The sequence below is a fragment of the Lissotriton vulgaris genome, chromosome 4_1 (genome assembly GCF_964263255.1).
Source record: "Lissotriton vulgaris chromosome 4_1, aLisVul1.2, whole genome shotgun sequence".
Taxonomy (NCBI): Eukaryota; Metazoa; Chordata; class Amphibia; order Caudata; family Salamandridae; genus Lissotriton; species Lissotriton vulgaris.
The window spans coordinates 798,047,200-798,066,680 of record NC_141691.1 but is presented as its reverse complement, the minus strand read 5'-3'; positions in this window follow the sequence as shown (position 1 = coordinate 798,066,680).

The window sequence follows — 19,481 nt, the reverse complement described above, 5'->3', positions numbered from 1 at the left end:
AACGCCGTCTTTTGCCATTTTATGTGTTTTGAGTGGGAGACACGCCGTCTTTCGCCATTTTATATGTTTTGAGTGGGAGACACACAGTCTTTCGCCATTTTATGTATTTTGAGTGGGAGACACACCGTCTTTCGGCGCAGCATTGTAGGATGGCCACACCAGTGCGGCAACTTGCTGGACACCACCTCGGTGCCATCCGGATCTCGGCGCGTTGTGCTGCCTTCGGCCTATTCGCACATCGGTCCGCTACTGACGCCGCCTCATGGGCCAACGAGTTTTGTATGCTTTTTATAACCCAAAGCCGCATAACAGGTCATGTGACTTGTTTATAAAACTTTTCATTGGTTCATTTTACTTTTGGTTTCCTAATGATGGAAGGCTTGATCATATGACCTAATAATATCACTTTTCATTGGATTAAAACATTTTTTTTTCCCAAACGATGAAAGACCCACCTTTTTTTTTCTCACTCGGCAATCAAAAAAGGTTCAGTTAGATGACAACAGAGGGGACAGGCAACAAGAACCATCACTCAAAAAAGGGGAGGGCAAGTTCTTCCCTACCGGGTCACGTTGGGGCTCCACCGGAACTCATCGAATTGATAGTCTACAGTGTTTCTGGATGTTTCAGACTGAAGCTGGCGTCAGCATGAGAGCACCACCATCTCGTAGCTCCGTCGTGGCCATTCCGCAAGCAATCATGGCAGCCGCTCCCCACCGGAAGCCTGCGGGAGTCAGGGGACCCCAAGACTTTTATAGAATCTTCAAGGCTGAGGGGACGCTTTCGGGAATGGGGCCCATGCCCTAGCAGACAAGCGTCCGAGTTCCAAGGTGTCCCACGGCCATTTTAGTGGACCACGCCCAAATCCGAAGAGCCGGCCGCCATTTTAAGAGTCCTGTAGCAGCCGCCTATCGCTGCACCGCAAGAGTGGAAGCAACTCAACTACATGGTAAGCGAGACGCTGTAGCTGCAAGAGCGGGCGGTAAACAGCTGAATGGCGGAAGAGGCACAGTGTAGCAAAAGATGGCGGAATGGCAACTGAAACGGTAAAGGGGCGCCCCACTACAGCAGACGAGCCTCCACCTGGGGAGGCCCATTCACGCCGCCTTCCCCCCCCCTCCCCCGGGGCGCCCCACGCCGTTTTTCGGAACAGCATTGTAGGATACCAAAACCAGTGCGGCAACTTACTGGACATGACCTGGGTGCCGTCCAGATCTCAGCGCGTTCTGCTGCCTTGGGACTATTCGCACAACAGACCGCTACTGACGAGACACAGTGCAGCAAAAGCGGGCGGAAAACCGCTGAATGGCAAGTGAAACGCTAGAACAACGCTAGAATAACATCTGGAATAATTGTCGCTCAGAAGAACAACACACAAAACTCTGTAGTGTCTGAGGAAAGTAAAACAGAGAAGGTCACTGTAGTTTCAGACACACTTAACACTAATGACTTAACAAAGATATCATCTGTCTATGAAGCAGCTGTCATTTTCACAGAATTGACAAAGAAGTGTGCAGACACCAATGCTATTAAGAAACACAAGGAAATCCCTAACGCATCTGCATTCTCGGAAGAGGTTGACACAGATGACATCTTAAGGAACAAAGAAAGACAAATTAAGGATGAGGTAGTTGTCACTTTAGTTTTTTCAATAATGGAAAATATGCAGTCATTGGCTATGAAGGATGTCTAGTGAAGCAGAAAAAAGGCCATTTGATTAATCATCGAAAATTGAGTAATTGCGTAATTTGGGCATAAAAGTTATATTATTGGAAGTAGATGGTTATAGTTCTGGTTAATTTCCATTCAGAGTGTCCTACACAGCACCACTCTAGGTAAACACTACTTTATGTAAAACCTGGGACATAGCACTCATTGGAATGTTTGTGATCTTTCCTGTTAAGTTGCATCATAAGTTATTTTAACCACTCCATATAAAGTCATGCATAAAAATGAATACACAGACACAAATAACATGTGTATCCAAAAACAAAATACAGATTTCGGCCTTATTTATTGCCAATGCTATTAAGAAACACAAGGAAATCCCTAACGCATCTGCATTCTCGGAAGAGGTTGACACAGATGACATCTTAAGGAACAAAGAAAGACAAATTAAGGATGAGGTAGTTGTCACTTTAGTTTTTTCAATAATGGAAAATATGCAGTCATTGGCTATGAAGGATGTCTAGTGAAGCAGAAAAAAGGCCATTTGATTAATCATCGAAAATTGAGTAATTGCGTAATTTGGGCATAAAAGTTATATTATTGGAAGTAGATGGTTATAGTTCTGGTTAATTTCCATTCAGAGTGTCCTACACAGCACCACTCTAGGTAAACACTACTTTATGTAAAACCTGGGACATAGCACTCATTGGAATGTTTGTGATCTTTCCTGTTAAGTTGCATCATAAGTTATTTTAACCATTCCATATAAAGTCATGCATAAAAATGAATACACAGACACAAATAACATGTGTATCCAAAAACAAAATACAGATTTCGGCCTTATTTATTGCCTCTAGTTTCCAAAGGCAAATTTCTGTGGAAAACATGCACATTAAGGGTTGCCTTTCCTTAAACCTTTGTTTTTTAAAAAAAAATTGGAAGAAACAAAAAGTCTTCCCTTCCATAAATAACCCAAGACTTTTATTTTGTTATGGCAAGGAAACGAAATAGAGAATAAACTATAGTTGGTCAACCATGGGGTTTAAAAAAGGGATGGTTCTTCACCAGATTAGATATTTACCCAGACCCTCATTCTCCAATGTGATGAACTAGGCTAAAATTCTTTTGGTGCCTGCACCCTGTCACAGAATATCACCCCAAAACATGAAAGCGCCCAAACACCAGATTGAGTTGAACCCCACAGTAAGCCTTATTTCTTCAGGGCCTCAGAATTTCTTTTGCTTTGCTCATGGAAATTGTGGGATATAGGACAGATAAGGTGTCACCATTAAGAAAGGGTAGTATTTAAATTTGCATATCAATTATGTTTAACCTTTTAAAAATATGATATGCTAGCTTGAACTTATGCTTTACATTTGAAGCCAAATTCAACAGCTTAAGTAAGTAGGTTTTCGTAGTTGTAACTTTAAAGGGTGATGTAGCAAACTGTAAAGATTTTCTAAAACAGTGGAGCGTATTTAGTTTTTTAATGTACATGTTTATGAAACGATTACACAAATGAAACATTTGTGAGTTTTAAATTTCCGGAGAAGTATAATTTACCAATAGTTTTCTCTGTAGATGTTTTTCCATTAACAAACCCAGTTCCATCACCCGCCCAGGATATCACTACTGTTCCCCATGTCATAAAACCTTAGGATGTTCAATAACTGAAACAGCTAATATGGGTTTACTTACAGGGGACATCTTTTGTTCTGTTTTGTAAAGTAAAACTATTGTGAACGCAAGTATTATACATAGTAAGTGTTTAATATAGCATTTGTCAGTCATTGGTAAAGCAGCTAGGACCTGTTCACTCTTGACACCCCAGGTGCTGTGTATGTTGCACTATAGTGCTGCATCGGGAATACGGACAACCCTATTGATGTCGATTTTTCATTATTGATTATTGTAAAGAAATGGCGACTCCCCCCTTTAGCAGATTAGCTAAATCTTTGCGTAATTTGGGCATAAAAGTTATATTATTGGAAGTAGATTGTTATAGTTCTGGTTAATTTCCATTCAGAATGTCCTACACAGCACCACTCTAGATAAATATGCTGCCTTGGGACTATTCGCACAACAGACCGCTACTGACCATTGTTGCTTCTGTTTTAATAAAAAATGTTTTAAGGTGTTTACTGTTTTTGTTGCGATGTATATATTTATAAGTTATTAAAGTGTTATAATCCTACTACTTTGTTGGAGTGCTATATATTTTTAATGTGACACATAATTGTGAAGACTTTGATGTACAAAAAGGCATCCCTGGAATCTTCTGCTTCAGGCTCGGTCCCACACACCCTCACAGTGAGAATCCCCTCCCCAATCACAATACAGGATGGTTATCAGATTGTAGGAACGCGTGTAGTGTGACGGATCTCATCGGGTGGGGGCCTTGATCTACTGTAACTCCTTTGAAGAGGGGTGATTCTTTACAGTTGAGGCCATAAACTACATCCGCAGGGCTAGGTGATAGCCTGGGACCGGCCTGGACAATCGGACACAGAGGAAGAGGAGTGTCAGAGGGTGCGGTAGTGAATAGGGTGAAAGGGAGGTGTCGGACGGGCACAGGGTGTGATTCTCAGGGAAGAGCAGCGCAAATGGGGGAGGTTTATGGCCCATGCATAAGACAGAGAGCGGGGGTGACCAGTGCCTGGGGGAGATGCTTGCAAGGGTGGGGAGCCATGCTGAGGATCGGCAGCATGCAGAGAGTGGGTCTGGTCAAAGCATCTAAAATGGCTGCCGTGCACGACAAAAGTTTGGCATTGGAAAAAAAGCAAGATGGCGCACACAATGTTTATCAATACGGATTAATTTATAACAATTATTTTTAACAATATATTTACTCGCAGTGTCAAAATGGCGGTCAACACTTCCTGATTTCCTTCGAATCAAACGTCAACAGACGTCACGCAGCAAAAAAAAAAAAAAAAACGCTCACGCGCAGCCGCTGGAAGACAAGTATCAACATATATGAGCCTCCTCAACCACCCTCAGAAAACATAGTGGGCCAGGATACGTCTCCCGTACCCCCTTATACCCATTTCTCACATTGTTTTTCCTCCATCTTGTAATTTAATTAAATCGAAACACAAAATGGCGAATTCCCGTTTCGCTACCAGTTTGCGACCCGGTTCGCGAACCGGGAAGCGCTTCTACCGCGAAAAATTAATTTTTTTTTATTTGCCCCACGGGACCCTTTAATAACCCCAACATCATTCCTAGGGGGTCAAGAGGGGTCTACCTTGCCCCCTTTCATTAAATTCCCTCTTCGTTTTTCTCCTCCTCTTGTCTCTCGATCCTACCGAGAGACAAGATGGCGGCCGCACCGGACTGTTTAGAATGTTGACAGACACCGGAGAGCCAATCAGCTTCGCTTCGCAAAGCTCCGTTACGCGAAAAGTACGCGATCTGGAGCGCTATCCGGGACGCTGTCACAGATATATCTGTTTTTTTAAACGTTAATTTCTCGAAATCCACTGGAGCACATATATTGAGACCCAGCAAAGGCACATCGGGCTAACAGTCCCTACAATTTTGCCAAGTTTCGTGTAAATCCGTTCAGCCGTTCGAGCTAAAAGTGAGGCCAAACGCCCTATGGAAAAATGAATGGGAAAAACACGTTTTGGGACTCCCGTTTTTCTCGGCCCCCTCTTGACGAAACCCCCCCCAAATTTTCAGGGGCTGCTCGGAAACAAAATGTGCCATTTTCCTGAAAATTTCAGCCGATTCCGTCCACAAACGCCAAAGTTATTAGACATAGAATTTTCAAAAGTTCAATAGAGAGAAAATCCTAACTATATATACCTACTGGCGACCGACAGTAGGTAATATATATATATATATACATATTACCTACTGGCGGTAGCCAGTAGGTGTATATAGTTAGGACCTAGTTTCCATAGGAAATCACCAACATTCTATTGGGAATAACTTTGGCGCCAGTTAATGGATCTACGTTACGCTCCGCTCCTTCCCTGAAAGTTTGAGGGGGGTTCGTCAAGTGGGGGCTGAGATAAAAGGGGGGTCCCAAAACGTGTTTTCCCCATGCAAATTTCCAGAGGACCTTTAGCCACGGCTACAGCTCGAACGGCTGAACCGAATTATTTGAAATTTGGCAAAGTTGAAGAGACCGGTTCGCAGATTACGCTTTTTTTTATTTGGTGTAAATCCGTCTAGTATTTGCTGTGAAATTTGCAATAAAAGTCAATTATATATCTATCGGCGCGCACGCGTGCGCGCACTTTCCCCGCCTGCCTGCCTGAAATCGGGCCGCCGCGCTGCCCGCGCCGACCCGGAAGTGCTGGGGCCGGCCGGCCAATCACAGCGCGGCCGGCCGGAAATGCCCGCCCCCGCCGCGAGGGGGAGGTAGACCCTGGGCTCTAATTTCCGGATACAATGGCTCTTTCTCACGTCCAGCCTCTACAGATCTGAGTAAGCAACTACGAACTCCTTTACGGCTGTCATACTGTTGTTAGCTACGTTCACCCCTTCGTCCATGCGAAAGAGCCGCTCTGTTTGTCTTCCGAGCATGCGCACACAGGCAAGTCATCTCCACTTGTCTGGCGAAGAACCACTATCGGCTGGAGCACCGTGCGCCTGCGCAGCCGGCCTGCCTAGACTGCAGCTTCAGCATTCAGGGACCGCAGTCTCCGTGTGAGGTAAGCGCTGGCCCTAATAGAGGCATCTAATAAAAAATAAACAATACCTTCCATCACAGTCAAGGGGCGGGAGGCCTTGCACGCGACTATGGTCAGACCCCGCCCAGTACACCGCGGGTTACCCTCGGCCATGCTGGGCGCAGGTTAGGTATCCGCTGCGGGTGCTGCCCATGCATAACAGAGTGCTGTGCGGAGATGGACTGAGCTTTGCGGCCATAGGAAGGATGTGCTCACAAACCAGCGTATTTGACAGGCCGGTGGGGCTGGGGTGGAGGTGGTCACCTTTCAAGAATGCATCGCCAATTTCTGTCCAGCCCTGCTGTCCTTTAATATCACCGGCCTATAAGAACATCTCCCAGTGTCGATATTGACCTATTTTCCCTGCATAATTTGAGTTTTTTAAAACTTTGTAATTTGGATGCCTTCCACTTACCCACCAATCTTCAAGGGAAAATGCATTTCTGCGAGTAAGTACATTAGAATTCTGCACATTTATGTTTAAAAAGTGTCCCCTACACGCGTCCATTTTCACGCCCCCATTTTTATGGTGAAGTAGAAGATTGTCGCCAGGCTTTAACAAATATACAAACGTCGCTTTATGGTAACCCTGCATGCTGAGTTTGCAGGTCAAACATTTGTTTATTCTCACGTTAATGTATCAAATTTGGCATCTTTTTTTGGGAGGGGGGCGGGGGGCGTTACAGATATTAAACGTGGATGAAACTTTGAGCATAGGAGATGGTATGTAAATTCCACTGTTTCAAAGTCAACACTGCTGTTTAAGATGGCCCAGTAGGTTTATTCGTTCAGAAGGGAATTTGTTAGACTAAATGTAACCTTACAAATTACACCTCACTAAAAAATGAAGTTTGGGGTGTACGAAGCAATGTGGTTTGAATGTGGGTCCCATTGAAAGCTTTACAGTAAGTAGACATGGTGTGTGCCCCTGTGTGTCGCCATGACAACCTCTGGGCCTAGAATTTATCCCGTGCGAGATGTTGTCGCTCGCTGGTGCAGGAAAGTAACTAATTAAATGTTAAATGAAGGTTTATTTAGACTGTGATCTATGGTTGAAGGGAAACATGAGTGTCTTCTTTTCATGGGGGCTAGGCATGTTTATAGAAGTAAGGTCACCCTTTTTAAATTGGTCCCGAGACCGCTGGAATTTGTCATGTCATGAATGATGTAATATGTGACATCATCAGCATTGGATTGCCGATGCGCGAAATATATAGTTAGTGCAACTAACTATATGTGGAATTTCATTGGTTTTATATCAATAAAATGTTCAGCTAACTATATAGGAGGAATTTCAATGGTTTTTTATATGTTAATTCCTAACTATATAAGGCCTAAAACCTATGGTTTTTTCAGTGAATTTCCAAGGTTTTGTAAATGCAAATTCCTAACTATATATGGTCTATAACCTATGGTTTTTTCAGTGAATTTCATTGGTTTTTTAAAAGCTAATATTTATAGCTGTAACATACATGAGGAGCTGGGTATGCCTTACCTGACTGATATGTTGTCGTTTCGCCCGCTTTTTCATTGGCTTAAAGTCTGGATGAACAAGAATACTGATCTAAATAGAGAGATCCTAAGGGAATGTATGGCTACTAGTCCAAGTCAATATGTTTCCCTCTGCAAAAAACGACCTTCTCCTTCCAAAGAGTGTGTTTCCCTGTTGAAACTCTCCGAGTCAGCAATAACATATGGTAGCACCTAACCAGAGAGCATATCGTACCACACCTCCTTCGGCTCTGAGCCTTATAAATATAGTAAAATAAAAGTTACGCTTTCTAGATACCAAAGTGTAAAATAAAGATTCTTAACACGTGTTTATCAAATGAAGACATTCATCTGTGAAACTTTAAAGCTGTATTATAGGCTTCAGGCACACATTAGAGTGCAAAGATTTTAATGTCAGTGGTGTAACGCTCTGCTTTGTACTTGGTGGTTGTCGTCCTGGAGGAGTTTACCTGTCTTTCATCTGTGCCGATCCCATTCATGCTGTCATTGGCCTTCTGTGTACAGCAAAGGCACAGCTGTTCCAGCTGACTGGGACAGCTGTTCTGCTAACCCAGAGCAGATGTCGATGCCAGACATCTGACAGGCCGTGGAAATACTCTGTTACATGGCACCTCATTCTGTACTCAACCCTGCCCCGGAATGAGCCACAGAGGACAATGTTGTTCACACCAAATGTACCTGAAACAAATCTAAACTCACATATATAACACATGCTGTGTGGCACAGTGACAGGAAGTTTGCGAAGGAGAGACCATTCTTTTTTTAGTTGCTGATTTCTGTTAGCAGGTGCTAAACGTGTACTGAGAAAAAATGTTTGGCCAGGCAACATTAATTAGTGTTAAAATGACAATATACCTGTACACAAAATTTCCACAGTACTTTCCTTTACATGCCATATAATTTAGTCACCCTTAACGTATAATTTGGTCCTCCTAAATTCCAGCGGTCTCGGGACCAATTTAAAAAGGGTGACCTTACTTCTATAAACATGCCTAGCCCCCATGAAAAGAAGACACTCATGTTTCCCTTCAACCATAGATCACAGTCTAAATAAACCTTCATTTAACATTTAATTAGTTACTTTCATGCACCAGCGAGCGACAACATCTCGCAGGATAAATTCCAGGCCCAGAGGTTGTCATGGCGACACACAGGGGCACACACCATGTCTACTTACTGTAAAGCTTTCAATGGGACCCACATTCATACCACATTGCTTCGTACACCCCAAACTTCATTTTTTAGTGAGGTGTATTTTGTAAGGTTACATTTAGTCTAACAAATTCCCTTCTGAACGAATAAACCCACTGGGCCATCTTAAACAGCAGTGTTGACTTTGAAACAATGGAATTTACATACCATCTCCTATGCTCAAAGTTTCACCCACGTTTAATATCTGTAACGCCCCCGCCCGCTCCCAAAAAAAGATGCCAAATTTAATACATTAACGTGAGAATAAACAAATGTTTGACCTGCAAACTCAGCATGCAGGGTTACCATAAAGCGACGTTTGTATATTTGTTAAAGCCTGGCGACAATCTTCTACTTCACCATAAAAATGGGGGGGTGAAAATGGACGCGTGTAGGGGACACTTTTTAAACATAAATGTGCACAATTCTAATGTACTTACTCGCAGAAATGCATTTTCCCTTGAAGATTGGTGGGGAAGTGGAAGGCATCCAAATTACAAAGTTTTAAAAAACTCAAATTATGCAGGGAAAATAGGTCAATCTCGACACTGGGAGATGTTCGTATAGGCCGGTGATATTAAAGGACAGCAGGGCTGGACAGAAATTGGCGATGCATTCTTGAAAGGTGACCACCTTCACCCCAGCCCCACCGGCCTGTCAAATATGCTAGTTTGTGAGCACATCCTTCCTATGGCCGCAAAGCTCAGTCCATCTCCGCACAGCACTCTGTTATGCATGGGCAGCACCCGCAGCGGATACCTAACCTGCGTCCAGCATGGCCGAGGGTAACCCGAGGTGTACTGGGCGGGGTCTGACCATAGTCGCGTGCAAGGCCTCCCGCCCCTTGACTGTGATAGAAGGTATTGTTTATTTTTTATTAGATGCCTCTATTAGGGCCAGCGCTTACCTCACACGGAGACTGCAGTCCCTGAATGCTGAAGCTGCAGTCTAGGCAGGCCGGCTGCGCAGGCGCACGGTGCTCCAGCCGATAGCGGTTCTTTGCCAGACAAGTGGAGATGACTTGCCTGTGTGCGCATGCTCGGAAGACAAACAGAGCGGCTCTTTCGCATGGACGAAGGGGTGAACGTAGCTAACAACAGTATGACAGCCGTAAAGGAGTTCGTAGTTGCTTACTCAGATCTGTAGAGGCTGGATAAGAAAGAGCCATTGTATCCGGAAATTAGAGCCCAGGGTCTACCTCCCCCTCGCGGCGGGGGCGGGCATTTCCGGCCGGCTGGCCCCAGCACTTCCGGGTCGCCGCGGGCAGCGCGGCGGCCCGATTTCAGGCAGGCAGGCGGGGAAAGTGCGCGCACGCGTGCGCGCCGATAGATATATAATTGACTTATAACGCAAATTTCACAGCAAATACTGGACGGATTTACACCAAATAAAAAAAAGCGTAATCTGCGAACCGGTCTCTTCAACTTTGCCAAATTTCAAATAATTCCGTTCAGCCGTTCGAGCTGTAGCCAGTCTAAAGGTCCTATGGAAATTTGCATAGGGAAAACACATTTTGGGACCCCCCTTTTATCTCAGCCCCCACTTGACGAACCCCCCTCAAACTTTCAGAGAAGGAGCGGAGCGTAACGGGCCATCTTCTTTGAGAAATTCACGTAGATTCATTAACTGGCGCCAAAGTTATTCCCAATAGAATGTTGGTGATTTCCTATGGAAACTAGGTCCTAACTATATATACCTACTGGCTACCGCCAGTAGGTAATATATATATATTGCTTCGCTGTCCGTCATTATCTCCCTTCACTCTCCATTGGGTTCTTTGAAGCGCGGCGACAGACTCCGCGCGGATCAAACAATCCAAAGCTCACTCGCAAATACTGCAATAAGCACTCTCAGGAACGTGGTAAACCCCTGATTTATTTGGGTTTAAAGTACGTCTCCAGACACGTTTCGGCTTGCCGCCTTTATCAATAGGCTTAAGGGGCATTATAGTTAGCTGGACATTTCACTCGTACAACACCATGGAAATTCCCCCTTTATAGTTCAGCTAACTATAACTCGCGCGCCCGCAATGCTCTGCTGAACTATCTATAATGGGGGAATTTCTATGGTTTTGTACAAATTAAATGTCCAGCTAACAATAACACCCCTGAAATCTTTGGTTTTTCAGTGAATTTCAAAGGTTTTTTAAATGCTAATTCCTAAATACAACGTGTCGGAAACCTATGTTTTTTTCAGTGAATTTCAAAGGTTTTTTAAATGCTAGTTTCTAACTATGCCTACAGAGGTAGGACATGTGAAGAAAGGAAAAACACACAGAAAGAAGCAAACAAAATGCAGAAAGAAGCAACAGAAGTCCTCAAAGACAAAGAAAAGTGCAGGAAGAGACAAGATGTGCAGAAAGAACAAACAGAGGAGCAGAAGCAACAGAAGTCCTCAAAAGACAAAGAAAAGTGCAGGAAGAAACAAGATGTGCAGAAAGAACAAACAGAGGAGCAGAAAGAAGCCTTGTTGCAAAATCATCCTGTACCCTCAACTTTTTCAGACGGGTACTGGTGGTAACTCTGTCTTACTAACCAGTCCTAGAGTTAGTGCTTTGTTAAAAGACACTTAGAATACAGTTAAAACACCTACATACACTAGGGAACACTATGCGTTGGGGTCCCCCTGTGATTAGCATGACCTCCTCTGTAAGCCCCTAGTATATAATAGGGCAGAGGGATTAAAACTACTTCTTAAAATGCACCACTGGGTGCGTTTGCACACTGGTGAAGGGGGGGCCTGAGAGGACATGTGTGCAAACATGACCTTTGGGTGTTTTAAGTTGAGGCATAAAGTCCCCTTGAATCCTTAGCGCCCCTGGGGACAACTAATCCACCAGGTATGTCCAGTAAGTGCCACACACTTGCAGAGGTGATGGGGCATGACCTCGGACCACCTCTCTGCAACGCAGCTCTGTGGTGCTTACTCGAGGTATATGGTAGACTAGTTGGACCCAGGGACTCTCAGGATTAAACAGGACATAATTCCCCAACTTAAAATGCACCACAAAACGTCTTTACGCACATCACCTCAGGCCCCGTCCCCTCCCTTCACCACTGTGCAAACACGCTCTGTGGCCATTTAAATTTGGGAGAGTAAGTGCCCTTGAATCCTGAGGGTCCCTAGGGTCCAACTGGCCCACTAGATACCGCTAGTAAGCGCCACAGAGCTGCATTGAAGAGAAGTGGAAAAAAGGGCCACAGTGCAGCGGCCCTTACTGAAAGCACCTTGTTGGCTAGTTGGCCCCCAGAGCCCCTCAAAGGTTAAGGGGAATTATTTACCCAACTTAAAATGCGCCACAGGGCATGTTTGTGCACGTTACCTCAGGCCCCGTCACTTCCCTTCACCACTGTGTAAACACGATCTGTTGCCGTTTCAATTTGGGAGATTAGGTCCCCTTGAATCCTGAGGGTCCCTAGGTTTCAGGGGCATTAAAGTTAGCTGGAGATTTCACTCATACAAAACCATGGAAATTCCCCCGTTATAGCTAGGTCAGCTAACTATAACTCGCGCGCCCGCTATGCTCTGCTGAACTAACTATAACGGGGGAATTTCTATGGTTTTGTACGAGTGAAATGTCCAGCTAATGATAACACCCCTGAAACCTTTGGTTTTTCAGTGAATTTCAAAGGTTTTTTTAAATGAGAAAAACACACAGAAAGAAGCAAAAACTAACTACAACTGTGTAAACACGCTCTGGGGCTGTTTTCATTTGGGAGATTAAGTTCCCTTGAATCCTGAGGGTCCCTAGGGTCCAACTGGCCCACTGGATACCACTAGTAAGCGCCACAGAGCTGCATTGAAGAGAAGTGTAAAAAGGGGCACAACGCAGCGCAGTGGCACTTACTGGAAGCACCTGGTGGGCTAGTTGGTCCCCGGGGGCCCTCAGGATTGAAGTAGAATTATTTCTCCAACTTAAAATGCGCCATAGGGCGTGTTTGCACACTTCACCTCAGGCCCCGTCCCCTCCCTTCCCCACTGTGCAAACATGCCCTGTGGCGGTTTTAAGTTGGGAGATTAAGTCCCCTTGAATCCTGAGGATCCCTAGGGTCCAACTAGCTCACTAGGTACCACCAGTAAGCACCGTTGCAGAGAGCTGTAAAAAGTGGCACGGCCTGGACCCCCTCTCTGCAACGCAGCGCAGTGGCGCTTACTGGAAGCACCTGGTGGGCTAGTTAGCCCCTAGGGACCCTCAGGATTGAAGTGGAATTATTTCCCCAACTTAAAACACACCACAGGGTGTGTTGGCACACGTCACATCAGGCCCCGCCCCCTCCCTTCACCACTGTGTAAACGCACCCTGTGGCCGTTTTAAGCTGGGTGATTAAGTCCCCTTGAATACTGAGGGTCCCTATGGTCAAACTAGCTCACTGGGTACCTCCAGTAAGCGCCACAGAGCTACGTTGCAGAAAGGTGTAAAAAGGGGCATGGCCTCTGAACACCTCTCTGCAACGCAGTACCCTGGCGCATACTGGAGGTACCTGGTGGGCTAGTTGGCCCCCAGGGACCCTCAGGATTCAAGGGGAATTAATTCCCCAACTTTGCTTTGCTATGGCAGGGTGGGAGCTGCGAGGCTCCTGCCCTGCCATAGCAAACTACAGTGTCCTGGGGTGGGCACCCTGGGACACTGCAGGAGTTAGCCTTGGGGGTGGCGGTCCCCAGGGCCATCAAGGGCTCCAGGAGCGTGGGCCGAATGGCCCCCTCCCACTTAATTCAAAACCCCGGGGTGGTGGTCCCAGGGGCTTGGGGGTCCGTAACGGACCCCCTATTTTAAATATTTATTGCCCCGGGAGGTTATGGTCCCTGAAATGTGTGGGGGGGCTCGAGCACCACCACAAAGATATTTTTTTATTTGTAAAACAAGCCCCGGGGTGGCGGTCCCTGGGGCTCCGGGGTGGCCGTGAGCCCCCCACAAATATGTGAATAAAGCTTCGGCCACATAATCGAGAAAAGCCCCGGGGTGGTGGTCCCCAGGGCTTGGGGGGGCTTGGATGCCCCCCACATTAAAAATTAAAGCCCCTGGGAGTGGCGGTCCCCGGGGCTTGGGGGGCTTTTGAGCCCCCCCTCACATGTCATTTGAAGCCCTGGGGGTGGCGGTCCCGGGGGGTCCCTCTGGGCCCCCATTACATTACACACATTGCCCCCGGGACTTGGCCCCCCGGGGGCTAATTAGCAACGAAGCGCGGAAGCCTGTGCTTTGTTTTTTTTATTGTGGCTGAATGTGCGGATCCTACGCGCATCCCGTGATTTAAAAAAAAGAAAATAATAATTTCTGGGCCCTGGCGGTCCTTGTGGGACCCCCTAAGCAGGCCTAGGGGGTCAGGGTGTTTCTACCCTGCCCCATTTTTTCACTGCCAACACCTCCTGGTTTGGAGTGTTGTCAGCCAATTATCATAAAGCTCATAATCAGGAGGATCCGCGGCCCTAGACATATATGTGTTTTTACTTTTGAATTTCACAGCAACTACTGAACAGATTTACACCATTTAACAAAAAGGGTTCTTTCTGAACCAAGAACTACCTCTTTGCCAAATTTGGTGTAATTCCGTTCAGCAGTTCAGGCGTGTCTAAAGTTTCCTATGGGAAACTGCATGGGGGAAACACGTTTTGGGACCCCCTTTTTTTCTCTGTCCCCGCTTGACGAATCACCCCAAAACTTTCAAGATAGGAGGGGACTGGAGCGCCCCACAAGTTTTAAAAATTTCGCAAAGATTCGTCAACCGGCGCCAAAATTATTGCGAATAGAAGGTTGCATATTTCCTATGGAAAATAGGTCCTAACTATAATTACCTACTGGCGACCGCCAGTAGGTGATATATATATATATATATATCTGTTGTGTGAGCAAGCAGCTATGTGCTGCAAACCGCGTCTTGGCATCGGGAAAAGAAGCACTTACTCTGAGTCTGTGTCCAGTGTAGTGATGTCACTGACCATGTCATGAGTGATGTAATATGTGATGTCATCAGCAGTGCATTACACGCGCAAGTTATAGTGAGTCCAACTAACTATAACGTGGGAATTTCAATGGTTTTATGTCAGTAAAATTTCCAGCTAACTATAACTGGTATCAAACCTATGGTTTTTTCAGTGAATTTAATAGTTTTTTTAAATGCTAATTCCTAACTATAACTGGTGTGAATTTCAATGGTTTTTTAATAGCATTTCTCTATAGGTATAAAAAGTATACATTTTTATAACGAATTTTATATTGTATAATTATGTAATATATATCTTTTTTTTTGCCCCGGGGCGCGTACTGGTGAACGCACGGGTAGGAGCAGTGCTTTGGCGTGCCCTGGGGCGCGTACCGGTGAGCGTCCCGTTAGCGCTATTCTCACGTACAAAAACAAAATTGTGACGTTTCGCGTAACCGCGTGATGCATCATATGACGCACTGCGTAAGCGCACCTGGGAGCACGCGAGCGCATATGATCGCGCAACGTCCAGACGCGCTTATGCTACGCGCCCCTGGGTGCGCTACGGGGCGCAACTACGGGCGCGCCTCGGGGCGCGGCCCGGGGCGCGTAGCGTAAGCGCGTCGGGTCATGTGACCTGAAAATAAAACTTTTTATTGGTTCATTTTACTTTTGGTTTCCTAATGATGTAAGGCCAGGTCATGCGACCTAAAAATAACACTTTTCATTGGTTCAGAACAGTTTTCTTTTCCAAATGATGAAAGACCCCACCTTTTTTCCTCATTCTACCTTTGTGCTTTGAGAGAGGTAGACCTGCAGTTATTTCAGTAGAAAATGGCTACATTAGCTGCAGCTGCTGGATCTTCTGGACCACCACCACAAGGACCACCACAACTTCACAGTGGTGGAGATCAAGAAGAGGAGGAGGAGGAGGAGGAGGAGGAGGAGAGGAAATTCGTCCCAGAGGACAATATTACCTACAAACCTAAACAGCACATCATCTGGCAATTTTTTTCAATCCCCAACGACAAAAAAAAAGTAAATGCGCCTAAGGCAACCTGCTTAATATGTCATCAGGAGCTGTCAAGGGGGAATCCCAACAAAAAATACTCGTTTGGCAACCACACCATGATCAGACATATGCAACGAAAGCATCCAAATAACTATGCTAGGGCAGAGGTCAGGGAACTGGCCAGAAACCCTGTCCAATCTTCTGCCAGCACCTCCCAAACTAATGTTTCCACCCCATCAGGACCGGAAGTTAGGGAGATATGCTCCGCCATACAAACAAAGTTTTCCAATTTTAAAATGGTTTGTATTTTTTGTGGACAAACAATATGCTATGGAGAACAATGCATCACACTTATTAACCGTGCTTGGGATAACCACAAGTGCCCAAGGAAACATTAATTTTTTCCGCTTTTTTTTTTGCTCCTGTTGAGCCCTTTAGAATTCCCTGCTTTTTGTTTCTCCCCTTAAAAAATACAAAAAATAAATAAAAATGTTCAGAAAAGTCAAAAAAAGTAAAAAATACAAAAAAAACAATACAAAGATATAAAACAACAAAAAGAATAAAAACAAAAGTTCTTTTTAGAACTACCTCTAATGTATAAAAAAAGCAACTTTTGGGGGAAACTCTGTCATGCTTTTTTCTCCACGATACGCTCCCCGGTACGCGTACCGGTCGTTCCCCCCGCGAAAATTGAAATTTTTTTTTGTTTGTTTTCAGCTCCGGGGCCCTTTTATGTCCCCCATATCAAACCTAGGGGGTCAGGGGGATCTACCCTGCCCCCTTTTGGTTATTTCCCCCTTTGTTTTTGGCCCCTCTTGTGTCTCTATCCTACCGAGACACAAGATGGCCGCCGCTCCGGACTGTTTTGAATGTTTACAGATACCCGAGAGCCAATCAGCTTTCCGTGCGCACCTCGCGTGTCGCGCCCGCTGCACTCCCCGGTGCGCGTACCGGGGCGCGCTTATAGATATATATATTTTTTTGAACCTAAATTACTCAAAATCCACTGGAGCACATATCTTGAGACATAGCAAAGGCAGATCGGGCTACCAGTCCATACAATTTTGCCAAGTTTGGTGGAAATCCATTCAGCCGTTCGGACTAAAAGTGAGTTTGACCGCCATATGGAAATTACCATGGAGAAAACACGTTTTGGGACCCCCCTTTTATCTCGGCCCCTGCTTGACGAATCCCCCCCACATTTTCAGGGAAGGAGCGGAGCCGAGCAAGCCACCTACTTTGAGATATTCGCAAAGATTCGTCCACCAGCGCCAAAGTTATCCCCAATAGAATGTTGCGGATTTCCTATGGAAAGTAGATCCTCACTATAACTACCTACTTGCGACCGCCAGTAGGTAACATATATATATATATATATATATATATATATATATATATATATATATATATATACATATATCCATACCACTGCTTCTCTCCACAGAAAACAAGCATGGACACAGCTCCGGATACCAAACAGGGGATTTAATGAGCACAGCACAAACCAGTCCTCGCAGTCCGTGAAACGCTATGTGGCAGACGCGTTTCTAGCCGGATTCGGCCGTCATCAGTGCCGGTCCCACAGGCTGGTGGTAACCTCCTTGGACTCAGAGACCCCTCCCTTAAGGTAGTCTCTCGGCTCCTCCTCCTTTGCGCCGGTGTGGTTGGGGATCAGGGCAAAGTGCATGCTGGGCGCTGTGGTCCAACTCGGACCAGGCATACAGTGAAGCGGACTCAAAACACCAAGTGATGCCCCAAATTCATGGCGCTGGGCACAGCACTCGCAGACAATGTCCTGATCGAATCGTCCCGCTCTACCTCTGCTGGTATCCTTATCAGGCAGCATAAATACTGCCTACTCTCTCCCCTCACTGCAAAAACCGCCAGCTGGCAATAACTTGTCGTTAGGGGGGGCGCCGCAGTTTAGCACTGTTAGTACTCACACCAAGGATTTGCTGAATTACTGCGGAGCACCTGAACGAGAGGGTGTGTCCATTACGCCGGCATCAGCATACCGGCATTGTAGATCCATACCACTGCTTCTCTCCACAGATATATATATATATAAAACAATGCAATTACGACATGTTGTAAAACATCCCAGTCATCAGCCGATGACAAGGCGCACAGTACAAAGTAATCAAGATGACAGACATAAGCAACAGACTTATTGAGCAAGAACTTCAAATGCAACCCCGTGATGTGTACATCTTACAATCGATTCAATCTGGCCAGATGAAAAAATGTATGAGTGGCTGTTGTCTGGGCCTGTGCCCCCAAATATTAGTGGTAGAAGGAAAATCCTTTTGTGTCTGACTATGGAAATATGCGCGGTGAGTAGCCAAAAGTTGAATCCTGGAATTGCATGTCTGAGTGACTCTCTATATGGCAATTGATACAGGAGCTATGGCCGGGGTAAGCCACACATTTACAGAAAGAAGGAGTTACCCACGTGGCTGGAACTCACGGGAAGAATGGGTAAAGGCCCCTAACAGGTAAGCAGTGATCAGCACAATCACCCCCTCTGTGCCACTGATCCAACTCGTTTCAGGAACCATCCCTTAATCATGGATCGCACAAGAAGCAATGCAGCAAACAAATGGGCTGCAAAAGTGTCCACTTTTTATTTCGATGTTCAAACAGGAAGTCTGCATCAAGTGAGCTTAAATGCATTCTGGATCATGCAGTCCCAATAAAATTAATAATACCCAAGTTTGGGTGTCTGCAGCAGAGTCTTATAGTTAAAAGTTATTTGCAGAAAGAGACAATGAGCACTGCACTAAACCATCAACAAGGCAGCCTCCAGGCCACCCGTACCGCGACCCTGAACAGTCGCGGTAGATAAATGTCTTCGTCTATCTGTCCAAAGACAGCGCATGATATCCTGGAGAGTGGCATCTTCTGCGGTGGCTTCTGTGATGGTGTCAAGGGGGACTGCAGGAGGTCTTGCCTGGTCAATGACAAAATGAAGGTATTGCTCAGCCAGTGAAGCTCGTATTTTGGAGGACCCACAAGCTTGTCTCAATATATAGTTAGCTAGGTTCTCATCCTTTTCAGGCTTGTGAATGATTGGGTTAAGTGCACTCTTAGAGTAGGATCCCCAGCACTGAATCCGGGGTGGCAACTTTGCTCAATGGTGTCCAAAGGCTGTTAGTAGTACTTGGTGCTAAGTGATTATAGTGAAGTGCTTCCCATAAATGAATATGTGGATATACCCACAGGCCCACATTACCGCAAGGCTCTCTTTCTCAGGTTGTGAGTAGGCCTTCCATGTACCTGTAAGCCTTTGGATGGCATAGGCCACAATATGTTGCTGTAATTCACCTTATGGTGTTCAGATAGTATGGCTCCCAGACCTACAGGACTGGCATCCACTGTGAGTTCCATCCACCAGCTTCGGTTAAAGTTGGCCATGTTGGTGGCACAATCAATCATTGCCATGATCTCATTGAATGCCCAGTTACCCACCTGTGTCCATTTAAATGACCGCCCCAGCTT